General features: G+C 45.6%; 1 protein-coding gene across 1 annotated transcript in view; it reads left to right on the forward strand.

The window, feature by feature from the left end:
* The window catches only part of LOC146869100 (extracellular calcium-sensing receptor-like), an 84,948-nt gene that overhangs the window by 55,983 nt on the left and 12,936 nt on the right, over positions 1 to 16,029 (forward strand). The gene's annotated exons all lie outside the window — the stretch shown is intronic.

The following is a 16,029-nucleotide window of genomic DNA, read 5'->3' on the forward strand; positions in this document are numbered from 1 at the left end:
CAACCTTTATCGCTACTCAATCTGGATTACAAAATTCTGTCCAAAATGATTGCCCTCCATTTGTTGCAATTGATGGAGTTTCTTATTTCACCCGCTCAGTCAGGATTTGTCCCTCACAGATCGACTTCTTTAAACCTCAGGACACTGTTTGCTATTCTGCATAGAATTAACCCTGAGACCCCGGCTGCAGCGATACTGTTGGATGCCGAGAAGGCCTTTGACTCCCTGAAGTGGCCCTTCTTCGTATCCATCATGCGGCAGATGGGTAAGCCCAAGGTAATTGTGGCAAACACGTAACTGCTATACAGCTGCCCTGTGGCGAGAATACGCTTGAATGGCTCATTGTCCCATTCCTTCTCCTTATCCCGGGGCACCAGGCAGGGCTGCCCCTTATTGCCCCTATTTTTCATCCTTGCCATGGACCCCTTGGTCCGGCATTTTCAAGAGAAGCATTTACATAGGGGCCGACAATTCAACACAGATTAATCTTGAACCCTTGATCAAAGAGACGATCGGATTTGGTTTATGCTCTGGCCTAAATATCAATTGGTGTAAATCAGTTGTATTCCCCCTGACCCCTGGCATGGTGAGATGGGAATGTGAATTCCCACTTGAGTGGTGTACCGATTCTACCAGGTATTTGGGCATTCACATTCATCTAGATTACGCTCAGATTATCCGTTTTAACTACGGCCAAGCAGTGGATGCCCTCGAAGCACAAGTTGAGAGGTGTCTGCGGCTCCCATTATCCATCGCTCGTCGGGTCACTTTGATTAAAATGATAGTGCTACCAACATTTTTATATCTATTCAATAACATCCCCAACCCCTCATCTAATAGTTTTTTCATGACTTTGCGCTCGCTCCTTATTCGACTAACGTGGTGGGGTAAGCAACCTCGGGTGCGGTGGCAGGTGATGACCCTACCGTATGACAGGGGTGGGTTCAGAGTACCTGACCTTAAACTCTATTACCTGATATCCCAATGCAGTTACGCTTATGCTTGGTTTCATCCTGACGCCAGAATCCCAAATCTTTGCCTGGAGGCGGACTTTGTTCTGCCGGACACCTTGTCAGGTGTTCTACCCAAGGGCATACCCAGAGATCTCCGTGACATTCAGACTGTCTCCACCACCAGTTGGGCCGGGGATAAGTTACGGCGGGTCATGGGGGTTCCCATATTCTATTCTATGACTCTTCTGATTCCCAGTCATGGGTGAGAGACTGGTGCAGCGCACTCTCACCTGCTTTAATGTCCTTAAATTTGGTGATCTGTTCCCAGGCAGACATGTCTTCTCCATGGCAGAAGAGGACCGATTCAGAGATGCCACCTTTAGGGACCATTTTATTATGGGCCGCATATGCTCCAAGCTCTGAGCCATTTTGCCCAGTTTTCCCATTGAACCTGACTCTTTTTCCCCTTTATCCACAATCATAGAGAGCCCGGGGGGTGAAAACCTTTTCTCAAAATTATATAGAGTTTGGGCCGCCATGGTCCTAATCAATGATGACAAGATCCGTAAGGAATGGGAGGAGGACCTGGGTCGACCCATTCTGGACGATCAGTGGGACAAGTGTTGTGCAGTGACTAAGGAAGTTTCTTTTAATAGCCGACACAAATTACTTTATTTTACATCTTTACGCAGAATGTACATTACACCAGGGAAAATTCACAGAATTGACCAGTCCAGGCCTCACAACTGTTTGATATGTGGTGCACCACATGCTGACTTCGCGCATCTCTCTTGGACATGTAATAAAATACAGTCTTATTTGGAGGCGGTACATTGGACGTTGGGCAATAAGATTGATTTGACACTGGTTCCCATTCCGGAGGTGGCTCTACTGGGGTACGTGTTAAACTTTCCCAAAGATGTTCGTAGATTTGCAGATATCAGTTTAATGTTAGTAAAAAGTTAAATTGCCATCAATTGGGGTTGTAAAAGAACCCCCACTCTTCAAGGTTGGTTGAATAGTTTAGCATTTTGCAACACAAATAGCGAAGTGTACGCTACCACGTTGCCCCGATCCTCACAACCGAAAGACATTTGGGGTCCGCTCAGGAGCTACTTGACTGCAGATCACCTAGCAGCTGGGTCACAATTGGCACAAAGTAGAACCCCTACTGGGTTGGGGTGATTTCCCTCCATGCGGTACATGGGACAATGATGGCTTTACCAGTCTTAATGCAAATGTTTTGATTGCTTTAGACACTGTAATTTGAGGCTATTTTTGCGGGAGATCGGGGAGGTGGGTATTCTGTAACGTGGTCCTCTGGGGTGGGATATGGATGAACCATCAGGAAGGTCGTAACACTTGACAGATGTTTTTATATCCTTTGGCTTGGATGTCTAGATTTCATTTAATTATCATTGCATACGACATGATACCAACAGGGAGCACTCATGTTGATTTTGATGTAATGTCAAAGAACAGCAAATAAAGTTTATAAACAAAAAGCATTACAACAAGTAAATTAATGCATCAGTGAGGATTGTGGCGAGACAATAGAGGCCAATAAAGAGTGCGGTTGGAATAACCCAAATACAAAAGAATACAATTCAATGTGCAGCTGAAAGACTCGGCTCCTCCTTCCTCACCATAAATAAAGCTAAGAGTCGTCTAGTGGGAATTCCAAATCTAAATTTGGGGATGGGAGTTGTAGTGTGAGCCGACACAATACACCTCACACAGGATGTCTTGTGTTATCTGCTTGTTGGCTGTACGTTTATGCTGACTAGCATTCTTTACCGTAAATTTACCGAAAAATGTTGAATGTGCCTATGAAATCGATAGCCAATTTTGACCATGCCCCAAAAGGTAACACACTGGGCTGTAGTGTCATAGTCTTAATATTCATGCTTTTGTCACTATTAGCACAAATGACACATGTTCTAACATTGGCAACGATCTCAGAGTCCATACCAGGCCACCAATAACTCTCTCTGATCTTCCTTTTAGCAATGGTTTGTTCCAGATGACCCTCATGCTGATCTAAATAATTTTGTGTCTTCACCCACTGGAGGGAATTAACTTATCAAGTCCAATCAGCATGTCAGGTCCGTTCCAATGAGATCCCCTAAATTCCGCCATATTTGTTCTTCAGTTCTTAGAGGTCATCAGAGTTACTATACCAGATTCTTGAGATGCTTGCCTTGCAGTTTGGAGTCCCTTTTATTTCAGTGCCTGTGTTGTTGACTTTCGCGGAATTCTAAGATGGCCGCCTGTTAGGTTACGGTTGGCCGGTCTAGTGTTCAGCAGTGTTTTCAATCACAGCTGCTCTCACCCATCCTCGCGCTATCTATTGCGCACTTCAACTGTAGAAACTTGGGTAGCAGTCGCATTCTAGCTTCTCTTCTGAATAATTCCCGCATTTCCAGTCTTGTGAAACTCGGCGCGGGAAAGAAAACTGCTTAGGTTTGTCAGCGGCTTTGGTAAGTCATATTGTTACGATTTCCGCTTGTGGATAAGGAGTTAGAAATATTCATGGATTCCTCAGAGTTCTTGTGGAGGAGAATAGCGGTTCATGGTGTGTCCCTTATAACCATTGACCATGTTATTGTTTAGAAGTAGTCTATACCTGGAAACTCTGTTATTTTCCTTTCCTTGTCCTGCATGTTGCAGCAATATGTTTTCAGCAAAGACAATTCCTCATTGACTTCCAAAGAGTTATTGATATAAAGGGCTAGAGAATTTAGTCAGTATAACCATTTAGTTATTTAGGTTATTCAGGGCAAGAGACTTATAAGACTTCTCTGAGACACATAGAGAAGGAGTGACTCTTCATTGTAGTGCATAATAAAGAGACAATTAAACACAAGAATTGTTTGCACCAGTGGAAGCAGCGGTCCAGAAAGACAGTGTTATCAAAAGATTTCTTCAAGGAAATATGGTTTTATATATATATATATATATATATATATATTCACTTAAAAAACCATAGGTTTCACACAGGTTATAGTTAGGTGGATATTTCACTCGTAAAAAGCAATGAAATTCCCCCCGTTATAGTTAGTTCAGATAACTATAACTCACGCGCCCGCAATCCACTGCTCATGACGTCACATATTACATCACTCATGACATGGTCAGTGGCATCACTCATGACATCACTGATGACATCTCAAATGACATCACTGATGACATCACTGATGGCATCATCCAGTGAATGTGTGTTTTTCTGAAAATTACATATGTTTTATATATGTATATCTCAAGGTCGATGGAAGAATAAATGGGTATATAAGTGTCTATATGGATGATTTGTTTTTGAAAAATTGATTGTATAACTGACTGATTAAGTGTATCTTAGTGAATACATGGCTTAGTGAGTAATGTTTAAATATGTAAATATCTGTATCAGTCTCTCACTTTGTGTATAAGTGGCTGCATGGGTTGGTGAGTAGCTACATGAGTGTCTATATAGGTTATCAGTATGAGTGTCTGAGTGTCTGTATGGTTCGGTGGCGGGTATTACATAGTGCATATGTGCATGAAAGTGTGACTCACTGTTTGTATGTTTTGAAGACAGCATGTGTGCAGGACTGTATGGGTGGATCAGTGTGTGCATGGGTGTGTTAGTGAGTGAATGGCTGTCTCAGTGTCTTTATGAGTAACTGCATATGTTTTAAACTAGTATATGTGACTATTGGTGTATATAAGTGAGTATATGTGAAAGTGAGATATTGAAAGAGTTCCTGTATGAATAAGTATGTGTTTCTATAAGTGATTGTTTAAAAGACTAAGTATGTGTAAGTTTCTGTAGAAGTAAGTGTGGTGGTGTGTGTATAACTGTATATGCAAGTAAATGGATGTTTGATTCTTTATTAGCATGAGTGACTATGTGTGTGAGTAACTCTATGGAGGAATGGCGTTGTGTAACAGGATGTATAGGTGTATGAGTACATATGATGAGTGAGTACATGTATGAGTGACTGTATAGGACTGTTGGTGAATGAGTGGATGTGTATGTGGATCTTAGAATTACTGAATAGGTTGTTGTAACTGATATTGGTATGTCCATTGTTTTGAAAATTTTAGTTTCTATTTTTGAATGTGTGTATCAAAGGTTATATTAGGGGGAGAGGAGGTCTGCCACTCTATCACAAGAATGATGTCATCAGTGATGTCATTTGAGATGTCATCAGTGATGTCATGTGTGATGTCACTGACCATGTCATGAGTGATGTAATATGTGACGTCATCAGCACTGCATTGCGGGCGCGCGAGTTATAGTTAGCTGAACTAACTATAACGGCGGAATTTCAATGGTTTTGTACGAGTGAAAAGTCCAGCTAACTATAACGCCCCTGAAACCTATGGTTTTTTCAGTGAATTTCTAAGGTTTTTTAAATGCTAATTCCTAACTATAACGTGCCTGAAACCTATTGTTTTTTCAGTGAATTTCAAAGGTTTTTTAAATGCTAATTTCTAACTATGCCGACAGAGATAGGACATGTGAAGAAAGAAGAAAAAACGCACTGAAAGAAAAAAAAGAAATGCAGAAAGAAGAAACAGAAGTCCTCAAAGATGAAGAAAAGTGCAGGATGAAGGATAACGTGCAGAAAGAACAAACAGAAGAGCAGAAAGAAGCCTTGTTGCAAAATCATCCTGTACCCTCAACTTTTTCAGACGGATACTGGTGGTAACTGAGTCTGACTAACCAGTCCTAGAGCCAGTGCTATGTTAAAAGACACTCAGAATACAGTGAAAACGACTACATACACTAGGGAACACTATGCGTTGGGGTCCCCCTGTGATCAGCATGACCTCCTCTGTAAGCCCCTAGTATATAATAGGGCAGGGGATTGAAACTACCTCTTAAAACGCACCACAGGGCGTGTTTGCACACGTCCCCTCAGGCCCCGTCCCCTCACTTCCCCACTGTGTAAACATGCCCTGTGGCCATTTTAAGTTGGGAGATCAAGTCCCCTTGACTGTTGAGGGTCCCTAGGGTCCACTAGACCACTAGGTACCTCCAGTAAGCGCCACAGAGCTGCGTTGCAAAGAGATGTAAAAAGGGGCACGGCCTAGACCACCTCTTTGCAACGCAGCGCAGTGGTGCTTACTGGAAGCACCTGGTGGGCTAGTTGGCCCCCCAGGGTCCCTCAGGATTGAAGGGGAATTATTTCCCCAACTTAAAACGCACCACAGGCCTTGTTAGCACACGTTAACTCAGGCCCCGTCCCCTCCCTTCACCACTGTGTAGACACGCCCTGTGGCCATTTTTAGTTGGGAGATTAAGTTCATTTGAATCCTGAGGGTCCCTAGGGTCCAACTAGCCCACTAGGTACCTCCAGTAAGTGCCACAGAGCTGCGTTGCAGAGAGGTGTAAAAAGTGGCACGGCCTGGACCACCTCTCTGCAACGCAGCTCAGTGGCGCTTACTGGAAGCACCTGGTGGGCTAGTTGGCCCCCAGGGTCCCTAAGGATTGAAGGGGAATTATTTCCCCAACTTAAAACGCACCACAGGGCTTGTTTGCACATGTCACCTCAGGCCCCGTCCCCTCCCTTCCCCACTGTGTAAACACGCCCTGTGGCCGTTTTTTAAGTTGGGAGATTAAGTCCCCTTGAATCCTGAGGATACCTAGGGGCAAAATAGCCCACTAGGTACATCCAGTAAGCGCCATTGCAGAGAGGTGTAAAAAGGGGCACGGCCTGCACCACCTCTCTGCAACGCAGAGCAGTGGCGCTTACTGGAAGCACCTGGTGGGCTAGTTGGCCCCCAGGGTCCCTCAGGATTGAAAGGGAATTATTTCCCCAACTTAAAACGCGCCACAGGGCGTGTTTGCACACGTCACCTCAGGCCCCGTCCCCTCCCTTCACCACTGTGTAAACGCGCCCTGTGGCCGTTCTACGTTGAGAGATTAAGTCCCCTTGAATCCCAAGGGTCCCTAGGGTCAAACTAGCCCACTAGGTACCTCCAGCAAGCGCCACAGAGCTGCATTGCAGAGAGGTGTAAAAAGGGGCGTGGCCTCAGAACACCTGTCTGCAACGCAGCTCCCTGGCGCATACTGGAGATACCTGTTGGGCTAGTTGGCCCTCAGGGACCATCAGTATTCAAGGGGAATTAATTCCCCAACTTACAACTGGCCAGGGGGCGCGTTTGCAGAGTGCTGCAAGGAGGGGGCGTGGCCTCCAGCGCGATGCCGGTCTTTTATTTATTTTATTTTTTTAAGAAGGAGGGCTGTGTGGCCACCCTTCTTTTTCTAATTTACTGGCCATGGGGACCCCATCCCCCAGGGCCTGCACCCTAATTTTTTTTGTTGAAAAAAATTAATTTGGCCCTCCCAAGGCCTTAATCGGCCCCGGGGACCCCAACCCCCGGGTCATGGCCTTTGTTTTTTTTAAAATTCTTTAGGAGGGGGTGCGTTGCCCCCCTCCTCAGGCCACTTATGGCCCCGGGGACCCTTCCCCCGGGGACGGCCTTTGTTTTTTATTATTTTTAAAAATATATATTTATAGAAAAACCTAGGACATGCTGGACAAACCGTATGTACCTATCACCATGACGATTTGCGTGATATTCATTAAAAGGCGACTATGCATAGAATGAATCCACATGGAATGTATTTACACCGCTAGAGAAGCTCTGACGTGTCTGACGCCCTACCGTGCCTAATCCCGGCGCCCCCGCCGGTGGGTACTCTCCAAGTAGACACCCTTGTCGTTTATTTATACAAACATGGGTAGCTATTGACGGGCACATTTAATATACACGCACACCAAGCCATTCAAAGGGGATTCGACAAAAATTCGACCAAACTATGCAAGAAACCCCCCTCATGCTTAATAAAACAAACATCCACCGCCGGATGTGTAATACTTTTTATTTTACTCTCTGGAAAGGAGACGAACCTCACTTGAGAGTCACAGCGTGCTCCTGGCTGAGCCCAATGCTGTGTTACACCCACCAGTGCCCGCCGGGTGCCTCACACCTCTGTGTTGTATTCCACCAGCTAGTGCGTATGCTATGACACTCTCTAGCCCATGTGCACTGTAACACCACCCCGTGAATATGTCATGCCACACTTGCCTTTGCACGGGTTATATTGCCCCATCTAACGTGCCTTCCTCGATGCCTATGTTATAACGCACAGCGCTATGCCATACATATTACAATCTGGGATCCATATCTTTGTCACAGTGCATATGCAACGTTACACTCCCCAGCACATATTTTATATTACAACTTTAGAGACTAGTTAGGTTACACAACACTGCCCTGTGCATATTACATCCAAGGCGCATATCGCATAGCACGCACTAGTGCCTGTGCTATCTCGCGCTCTCCAATGAATCTGTCATTGCGCACATTGTATTGCATATTATATTTCACGCCCCGGTTCATCTTATATCACACTTTTTGGTGCATAGTTTATACCATATACTATATCTAGTTTTCATTTTCAATCGTGCTCTCAGGACTATGTTCTATATAAAACTGCATCCACCTACCCTTTTCATGGGCATTACATTTTGCGATGGGGGGTGGAGGGTCAGGGGGTGTTTCTGCCAAGTGAGCCCGGAGTCACAGTCACAAACGTCCTCTTCTTCCTGAATAAAAGTGAGATTATGCTGCATACTTGTTCATATTTTAAGTAGTTCGCACAGACACACATTTTAAAAACAATAACGTTCCTAATACCCACCTTCTCTGAACAGTTAGCCTGCTGACCCATCCACCTCCTCCCTATCCTCTCTTGTCTGAATCCATGGACTAGTCTCCTCCCTCCTGCCATGCATGGTCTGATGTGCTGCCACTGCCCTCCATTTAGTATGATGTACCAGTCCACTCCTCCTGCCCTCCATTGCCCAATTCTTTGGCCCATCATTGACCTCCTGCTTAGCCTCTGTGCTTAGCTTGCTGCCCCTATTCTCCTTTCCCCTGCTCTCCGATGTCTTTGTGCATCTTTTTTGCCCATCCTTTTTGCCCAGCATGTTCCATGGACCTGACACTCCTATCTACTCTGAGTGTTCTGTTGAGCTGCCACTCCCCACACACCTGCCTAGCATTGTCAGATGACTGTAACCTGTCCCTGCCACCTCCACACTGCCTGTCCACATGCCATGCCCCTATCCCCTTCCTCCTGTCCTCCATGGTCCATTTTACTGCCACACCCTTCTGCCCTCCCTGGTCTGTTGTGCTGCAACTGCTCCACCTGCCTGCCCCGCGCGGTCTGTTGTGAGGCCCCTTCCCCTGAACTCTCTTGTCTGTGTCCAGGTCCTGACCCTCCCTTCTATCCTCCCTGGTCCTTTGTGCATGCCCCTGCACCCTCCTTCTTGCCCATCATAGCCATTGTGCTGCCACTAACCCTCCTGCTTGCCATGCATGGTCTTCTGTGCTGCCATGGCCCCTCCCACCTTCCCTGTGTGGTCAGCTAGCTGCCCCTGATCCCCTCCCACCTTCCCTCCATGGTCTGTGTGTATGCCATCATAGTCTCATTGTTGCTCTCCATGGTGTGTCTTGTTTCTAGTGCCCATCCTGCCTGATCTCCATGGTCATCTTGCTGCTCCTGCCCTGCCCCCTTGCACCCAGCCCTCTGTTTCCATGTGCAGACCCCTATTTTCTCCCTCCTGGCTTGTCTGTTCCATTGTAATGCCCCTGATCCATCCCTCCTGCCCTTTATGGTCTATTATGCTGCAGCTTTCTCTCCTGTCTGTCCATTATGGTCAGCTAGCTACCATTGCCTCTTTCCCCTCTGTTCTCTGTTGTCCATGTGCATGGTCCTGTCCCCTCCCTATTGCTTTCTATGGATTGTTGTGCTGCACTCCCTTCCTGCATGTGCTGTGTGGTGTATTGTGCTGCTGCAAACCCTGATGCCTGCCCTGTGGGGTCCGTTTGATGCACCTCTCCATGTCCCTCCTGTCCTCTGTTATCCGAGTCCATGTCCCTACCCCAATTCCTCCTGCCTACCATGATCCAATGTACCATACTTGCGAACATTTTGAACTTGGTAAGAGGGAGATTTTGAAAACAACTGGGGTATTGATTTTCCCCTTTGAGTTACATTGAAAAAGAGGAGATTGTAGATAGGAGACAGATCAAATAAAGCCCATTTGAGCTTAAAAACATTGGACGTTTCCTGGCTGAAACTGGTCTGTTGGCATGTATGGTTGTACTACCACTGCCTCTTCCTTCTGCCCACAATGGTCTATTATATTGCCACAGCCTCTCTTGCCAGTCCTGTATTGTTGGTTTGTTGCCCCTGCCCCCCTTTCCACTGCCCTCCATAGTCTGTTGTGCTGCCACTGCCCTTCCTGCCTGCCCAGTGTGGTCAAATTGTTGCATCTGCACTGTCCTACCTGCCTTCAATTTTCAGAGTCCGTGCCCCTGGCCTCTGCCTCTCAACAGTATCCCAATGAACAACTAGATTGCTAACATTCTATATTTATTACAAAAGTGTGGAACGCCTGACATCATCTTGATGTAATCAAAACTGTAATACCTAGAGTATTTCCTTTAGAAATTACATATATGAGAGGGTCTTATTTGCATCAAAATTATGGTTAGTGCTCTAAAAAACTAAAATGAGGACATATTTTCTGAGTTTTCAAATAGCGACAAAGAACTTTTAAATTATTTGTAATCTTTATGTTTTTTTATCCAGTTGACCACTTGATTAAATGTTGCACCTAGGAGAGAGGATGTGGTGTTACTTCCAGAGCTGCAGACTTTGCAACTGGGGAACCAGGTTGGAGTTTCTGCTTCAGCTCAACATTCTGTGATTCTGGTCAAATCACTTAATCTCCCCATGTCTACAACCAAAATGAATTTGATCTTGTGTGATGTAACCAATGCTCATGTAAAGCACTCCAATACCGGACAAGTCTGCACTATATAAAACTGAAAATACACAATAAATAAGTGTTTTGCACACTTCTGTCATTGGGCTATACTTGGGCTACATCTGGGTGATATTTGGGCTACATTTGGGCTCTTTTGTCTCTGGTGGCCATCATGGGAGATTTATTTGTTTTGAAGTTTCCTAATTTCGTCATTTACTGCAGTCTCCTCAGTAGGAAATACTTTCAGTTTTTTACTTTTGTTCCATCAAGAAGGCATTCAGATGTGTCACACATTTGCCATAAATTCAGAATGTTAGCACTCTAGTTGCTTATTAGTAAAGCTACTGCTCACCAGGGAAATCTGCTGCTGGTATTGAAAGTGCATGTTTCAGTCTGCATGTCAGAATTTTTTAATGAAATAGAAGAGGATTTGAGAAGTCACTCAAAATGTGCCCTCATTTTTCTTTCTGCAGCACTAATCATACTTTCTATGGCAAAATGAACCCCCTCAATTTGTTCCTTTTTAAATTAAATGTTTTAAGATTTACCACTTTATTCCAACCAAGATGGCTTCAGGTGTGCCATACGTTTGTCATAAGTAGGACTGTTAGCGCTCTAGTTGTTCTTTAGAACACTCTGGGAAGCTGCAGTAGAACACAAAGGAATCAACTGACAGTCTCTGCCCTTGTTGGATGTACATGTTTTACTGAGAATGTCAGACTTCATTCTCACATGACTGAGAAAGATAATGTGAATTTACAGAAAATATGCTCTCAGTTCAGCTTATAGATCACTTTCCAAACCTCTGTGGGAAAAGCATGAGAAAATAGTTTTCTCTCAAACATGATTCATGATATCACAGCAGAAGGCTTTTTCACATGGTAAAATCACCTTACAACACACCACAATTCCTAAAATGGGTATGGTACCATCAACAAATGATTTATAATGTAACTAAAGTCTTAAAACCTTCTATTAACTGCAATGCTTTGTAATGAGGTGCTATCATGTATATTGGTCCCAAGATGGCTGCCAACACTTCTTGGATGAAGTGCTGACAGCCAATCAGATCTCACGATGAGATGTGTGGTTAGGCTCCGCCCAGATATATATGTGATTTTACTTTTGATTTTCTCAGGAACTACTGAACAGATTGACACCATATATGCAAAAGGCACATGCCTGACCTGAGGACTACCTCTTTGCCAAATTTGGTGTCATTCCGTTCAGCGGTTCGGGCTGTAGCTGCGACTCGTGCCTTTTGCATATTTGGTGTGAATCTGTTCAGTAGTTCCTGAGAAAATTAGGGTTAAAAGTTAGTGATATCTATGGCCGGGGAGGATCCGCGGATCCTCCCCGCACCCTCCCCGAACCCTCCCGAGCACGAGCTGAATGCTAATTGGCTGCCAACACTCTGAATCAGGAAGTGTTGGCAGCCATCTTGTGCCTCGGTAGAACCGAGGCACGAGAAAGCACAAAATAAAAGTCGCAGAACGCGACAAGGGGGCAGGGTAGAAACACCCTGACCCCCTAGGCCTGGTCAGGGGGTCCCACAAGGCCCCCAAAAATATATATATTTTTTTTAAATCGCGGGATGTGCGTAGGGTCCGCGCATCCCGCTAATGAAAAAAAAAAACGAAGCGCGGGCTTCCGCGCTTGATTTATTTTTAGCCCCGGGGGGCCTAGTCCCGGGGGCAATTTCCTTATTATAATGGGGGGCCCCCCAGCCCTGGGCTTCAATTTAATTTAATTTAATGTATGCGGGGGGCTCATGGGCGCCCCGCAGCCCCGGGGACCGCCAACCCCCGGGGCTTAATCAATAAATAAAAATACTGTGTGGGGGGGCTGGAGCCCCCCCACACGCCCCGGGGACCGCCACCTCCCCGGGGCACTAATTATTTTAAGTAGGGGGTCCGTTACGGACCCCCAAACCCCGGGGACCACCACCCCCCGGGGCTTTAGATTCAGTGGGAGGGGGCCCTCCTGGAGCCAATGATGGCCCTGGGGACCGCCACCCCCCAGGGCCGGCTCCTGCAATGTCCTGGGGTGCCCACCCCCGGGACACTGCTGTTTGCTATGGCAGGGTGGGAGCCTCACGGCTCCCATCCTGCCATAGCAAACTGCTTTGGTATTTGGAAGAGAGAAGCTTCCAAATACCAAAGACGATTGCTTTTCCACACAGGGAGCAGCATGTTAGCTGCTCCCCATGTGGAAAAGCAATGCCGGCTCCCGCAGGACGCGGGGAGCCGGCGGGGCCGTTGCGGGATTGGGGACCCCCCCACAGCCTCCAACGGAGGCCATGCCCGGGGGGATGGGGTCCCCGGGGCCAGTAGTGGACCAGCAGGGGGGCCACGCGGCCCCCCTCCCCAAAATAATAAAAACATTTTTTTTTAAACGGCCCCGGGGGATGGGGTCACAGGAGGGGGGCAAGGCAGCCCCCCTCCAAAAAAATAATAATTAAAAAAAAAGGGCCATGCCCCGGGGGATGGGGTCCCCGGGGCAAAGTAAGGCCTCGGGAGGGGGGCCACGCGGCCCCCCTCCACAGTTAAAAAAAAATAGGGGGCTGGCCCTGGGGGATGGGGTCTCCAGGGCCAAAAAATACACAGCTCCCCTTCTTAAAAAGAAAAAAGACAAAAAAAAACAGGATCGGGAGGAGGCCACGCCCCCTCCTTTCATAACTTTGCAAAAGTGCCCCGTGGTGTGTTTGCAGAGGGGGAACGAATTCCCCTTCAATACTCGGGGTCCCTGGTGCCAACTAGCCCACCAGGAACCTCCAGTATGCGCCAGGGGGCTGCGTTGCAGAGAGGTGTAATGAGGCCACGCCCCTTTTTACACCTCTCTGCAACGCAGCTCCCTGGCACTTACTGGAGGTACCTGGTGGGCTAGTTGGCCGCCAGGGGACCTCAGGATTCAAGGGGACTTAATCTCCCAACTTAAAACGCGCCCCGTGGCGCGTTTGCACAGTGGTGAAGGTAGGGGGCGGGGCCTGAGGTGATACTGTGCAAACACGCCCTGTGGCGCGTTTTAAGTTGGGGAATTCATTCCTATTCAATCCAGAGGTCCCCTAGGGGACAACTAGCCCACCAGGTACCTCCACTAAGCGCCACGGAGCTGCGTTACAGAGTGTTGTAAAAAGGGGTGTGGCCTCTGACCATCTCTCTGCAATGCTGCTCCCTGGCGCATACTGGAGGTACCTGGTGGGCTAGTTGGCCGCCAGGGGACCTCAGGATTCAAGGGGACTTAATCCCCGAACTTAAAAAACCCCATGGGGCGCGTTTGCACAGTGGTGAAGGTAGGGGGCGGGGCCTGAGGTGAGATCTGTGCAAACACGCACTGTGTAGCGTTTTAAGTTGGGGAATTAATTCCTCTTCAATCCTGAGGGTCCCTGGGGACCAAATAGCCCAGCAGGTACCTCCAGTAAGCGCCACGGAGCTGAGTTGCAAAGTGTTGTAAAAGGGGCGTGGCCTCTGAATACCTCTCTGCAATGCAGCTCCCTGGCGCATACTGGAGTACCTGGTGGGCTAGTTGGCCCCCAGGAGACCACAGGATTGAAGAGGAATTAATTCCCCAACTTAAAACGCGCCACAGGGTGTGTTTGCACACGTCGCCTCAGGCCCCTCCCCCATCCTTCACCATTGTACAAATATTCCTCTAAAATCAGCCGAACTACGAATTCTGATTTACTCACCTGTTATCAGGAGAGAACACAGGGCTGCATCTTTTAGCCCAGCACTGACCCTGAAAAGTAATTCTAAGCGTACTTACCAGTAACTTGTATTTCCTTCCATAGGAATCTATTGTGTGGTTTTCACTAGAAAATTTTCTAAGTGTCCATTTTTGAAACGTACAAATATTCCTCTAAAATCAGCCGAACTACGAATTCCGATTTACTCACCTGTAAACAGGAGAGGACCCAGTGCTGCATCTTTTAGCCCAGCGCAGACCCTGAAAAGTAATTCTAAGCGTACTTACCAGTAACTTGTATTTCCTTCCATAGGAATCCATTGTGTGGTTTTCACCACAAAATTTTCTAAGTATCCATTTTTTAAACGTACAAATATTCCTCTAAAATCAGCCGAACTACGAATTCCGATTTACTCACCTGTTATCAGGAGAGAACCCAGGGCTGCATCTTTTAGCCCAGCACTGAACCTGAAAAGTAATTCTAAGCATACTTACCAGTAACTTGTATTTCCTTCCATAGGATTCCATTGTGTGGTTTTCACCAGAAAAGTTTCTAAGTGTCTATTTTCACAAACTAAAAATATTCCTAACAAATCGTCTGTATGACTTAAACACATTCTTTCAACTGTTTACAGGAGGTTGGCCAGTGCTGGATCCAGGATCCACCACTGAGTAAGAAAAAGTAACGATAACACTACTTACCTACTAAGTGAATTTTCTGCCATAGGATAACATTGGTGATATTCTATGGGAAAAAGTTTCTAAGTGTCAACTTTTAAAATACAATAATATTCCTTAAAAATCACTACTGTAACCAAAGTGATTTTACTCAACTGTTTACATGAGATGTCCAGTCCTGTGGTTAGAAAAGTAATCCATAAAGTAACTATTTGCATTTCACTAGAAATTCACATTGAGCTCAATGTTGCTTTGTGTTTGAAATTGTGTTGCCCATTGCAACAACTGTAACTACTGTACTTAAAAGTCTGTTGCCTATTTGCCAAGTATTTAAACTGAGGTAATTCATTCTGAGAAAGTATATTTTGTATTGTAATGTATAATGTAATTATAATGTAATTCAAAAAAATATATCTAAAAATAAATAGTTAAAAAAATGTAGTAAATCAGTATCAAAAAAATCAGTATAACAATTAATACATTCAAAATTGTCATTTACAAAACCTTTGAAATTCACTGAAAAAACCACAGGTTTCAGGCCTGATATAGTTAGGAATTAGCATTTACAAAACCTTTGAAATTCACTGAAAAAACCATAGATTTCAGGGGCGTTATAGTTAGGAATTGGCATTAAAAAAACCTTAGAAATTCACTGAAAAAACCATAGGTTTCACACATGTTATAGTTAGCTGGACATTTCACTCGAAAAAACCCAATGAAATTCCCCCGGTATAGTTAGTACAGGCAACTATAACTCACGCGACCGCAATCCACTGCTGATGACGTCAGATATTACATCACTGATGACATATGTGTCTTTCTGTAAAATAAATATTTGTAATATATGTATAGCTAAAGGTAAATGGAAGAATAAATGGGTA

The sequence above is a fragment of the Triturus cristatus genome, chromosome 1_1 (assembly GCF_964204655.1).
Source record: "Triturus cristatus chromosome 1_1, aTriCri1.1, whole genome shotgun sequence".
Classification (NCBI taxonomy): Eukaryota; Metazoa; Chordata; class Amphibia; order Caudata; family Salamandridae; genus Triturus; species Triturus cristatus.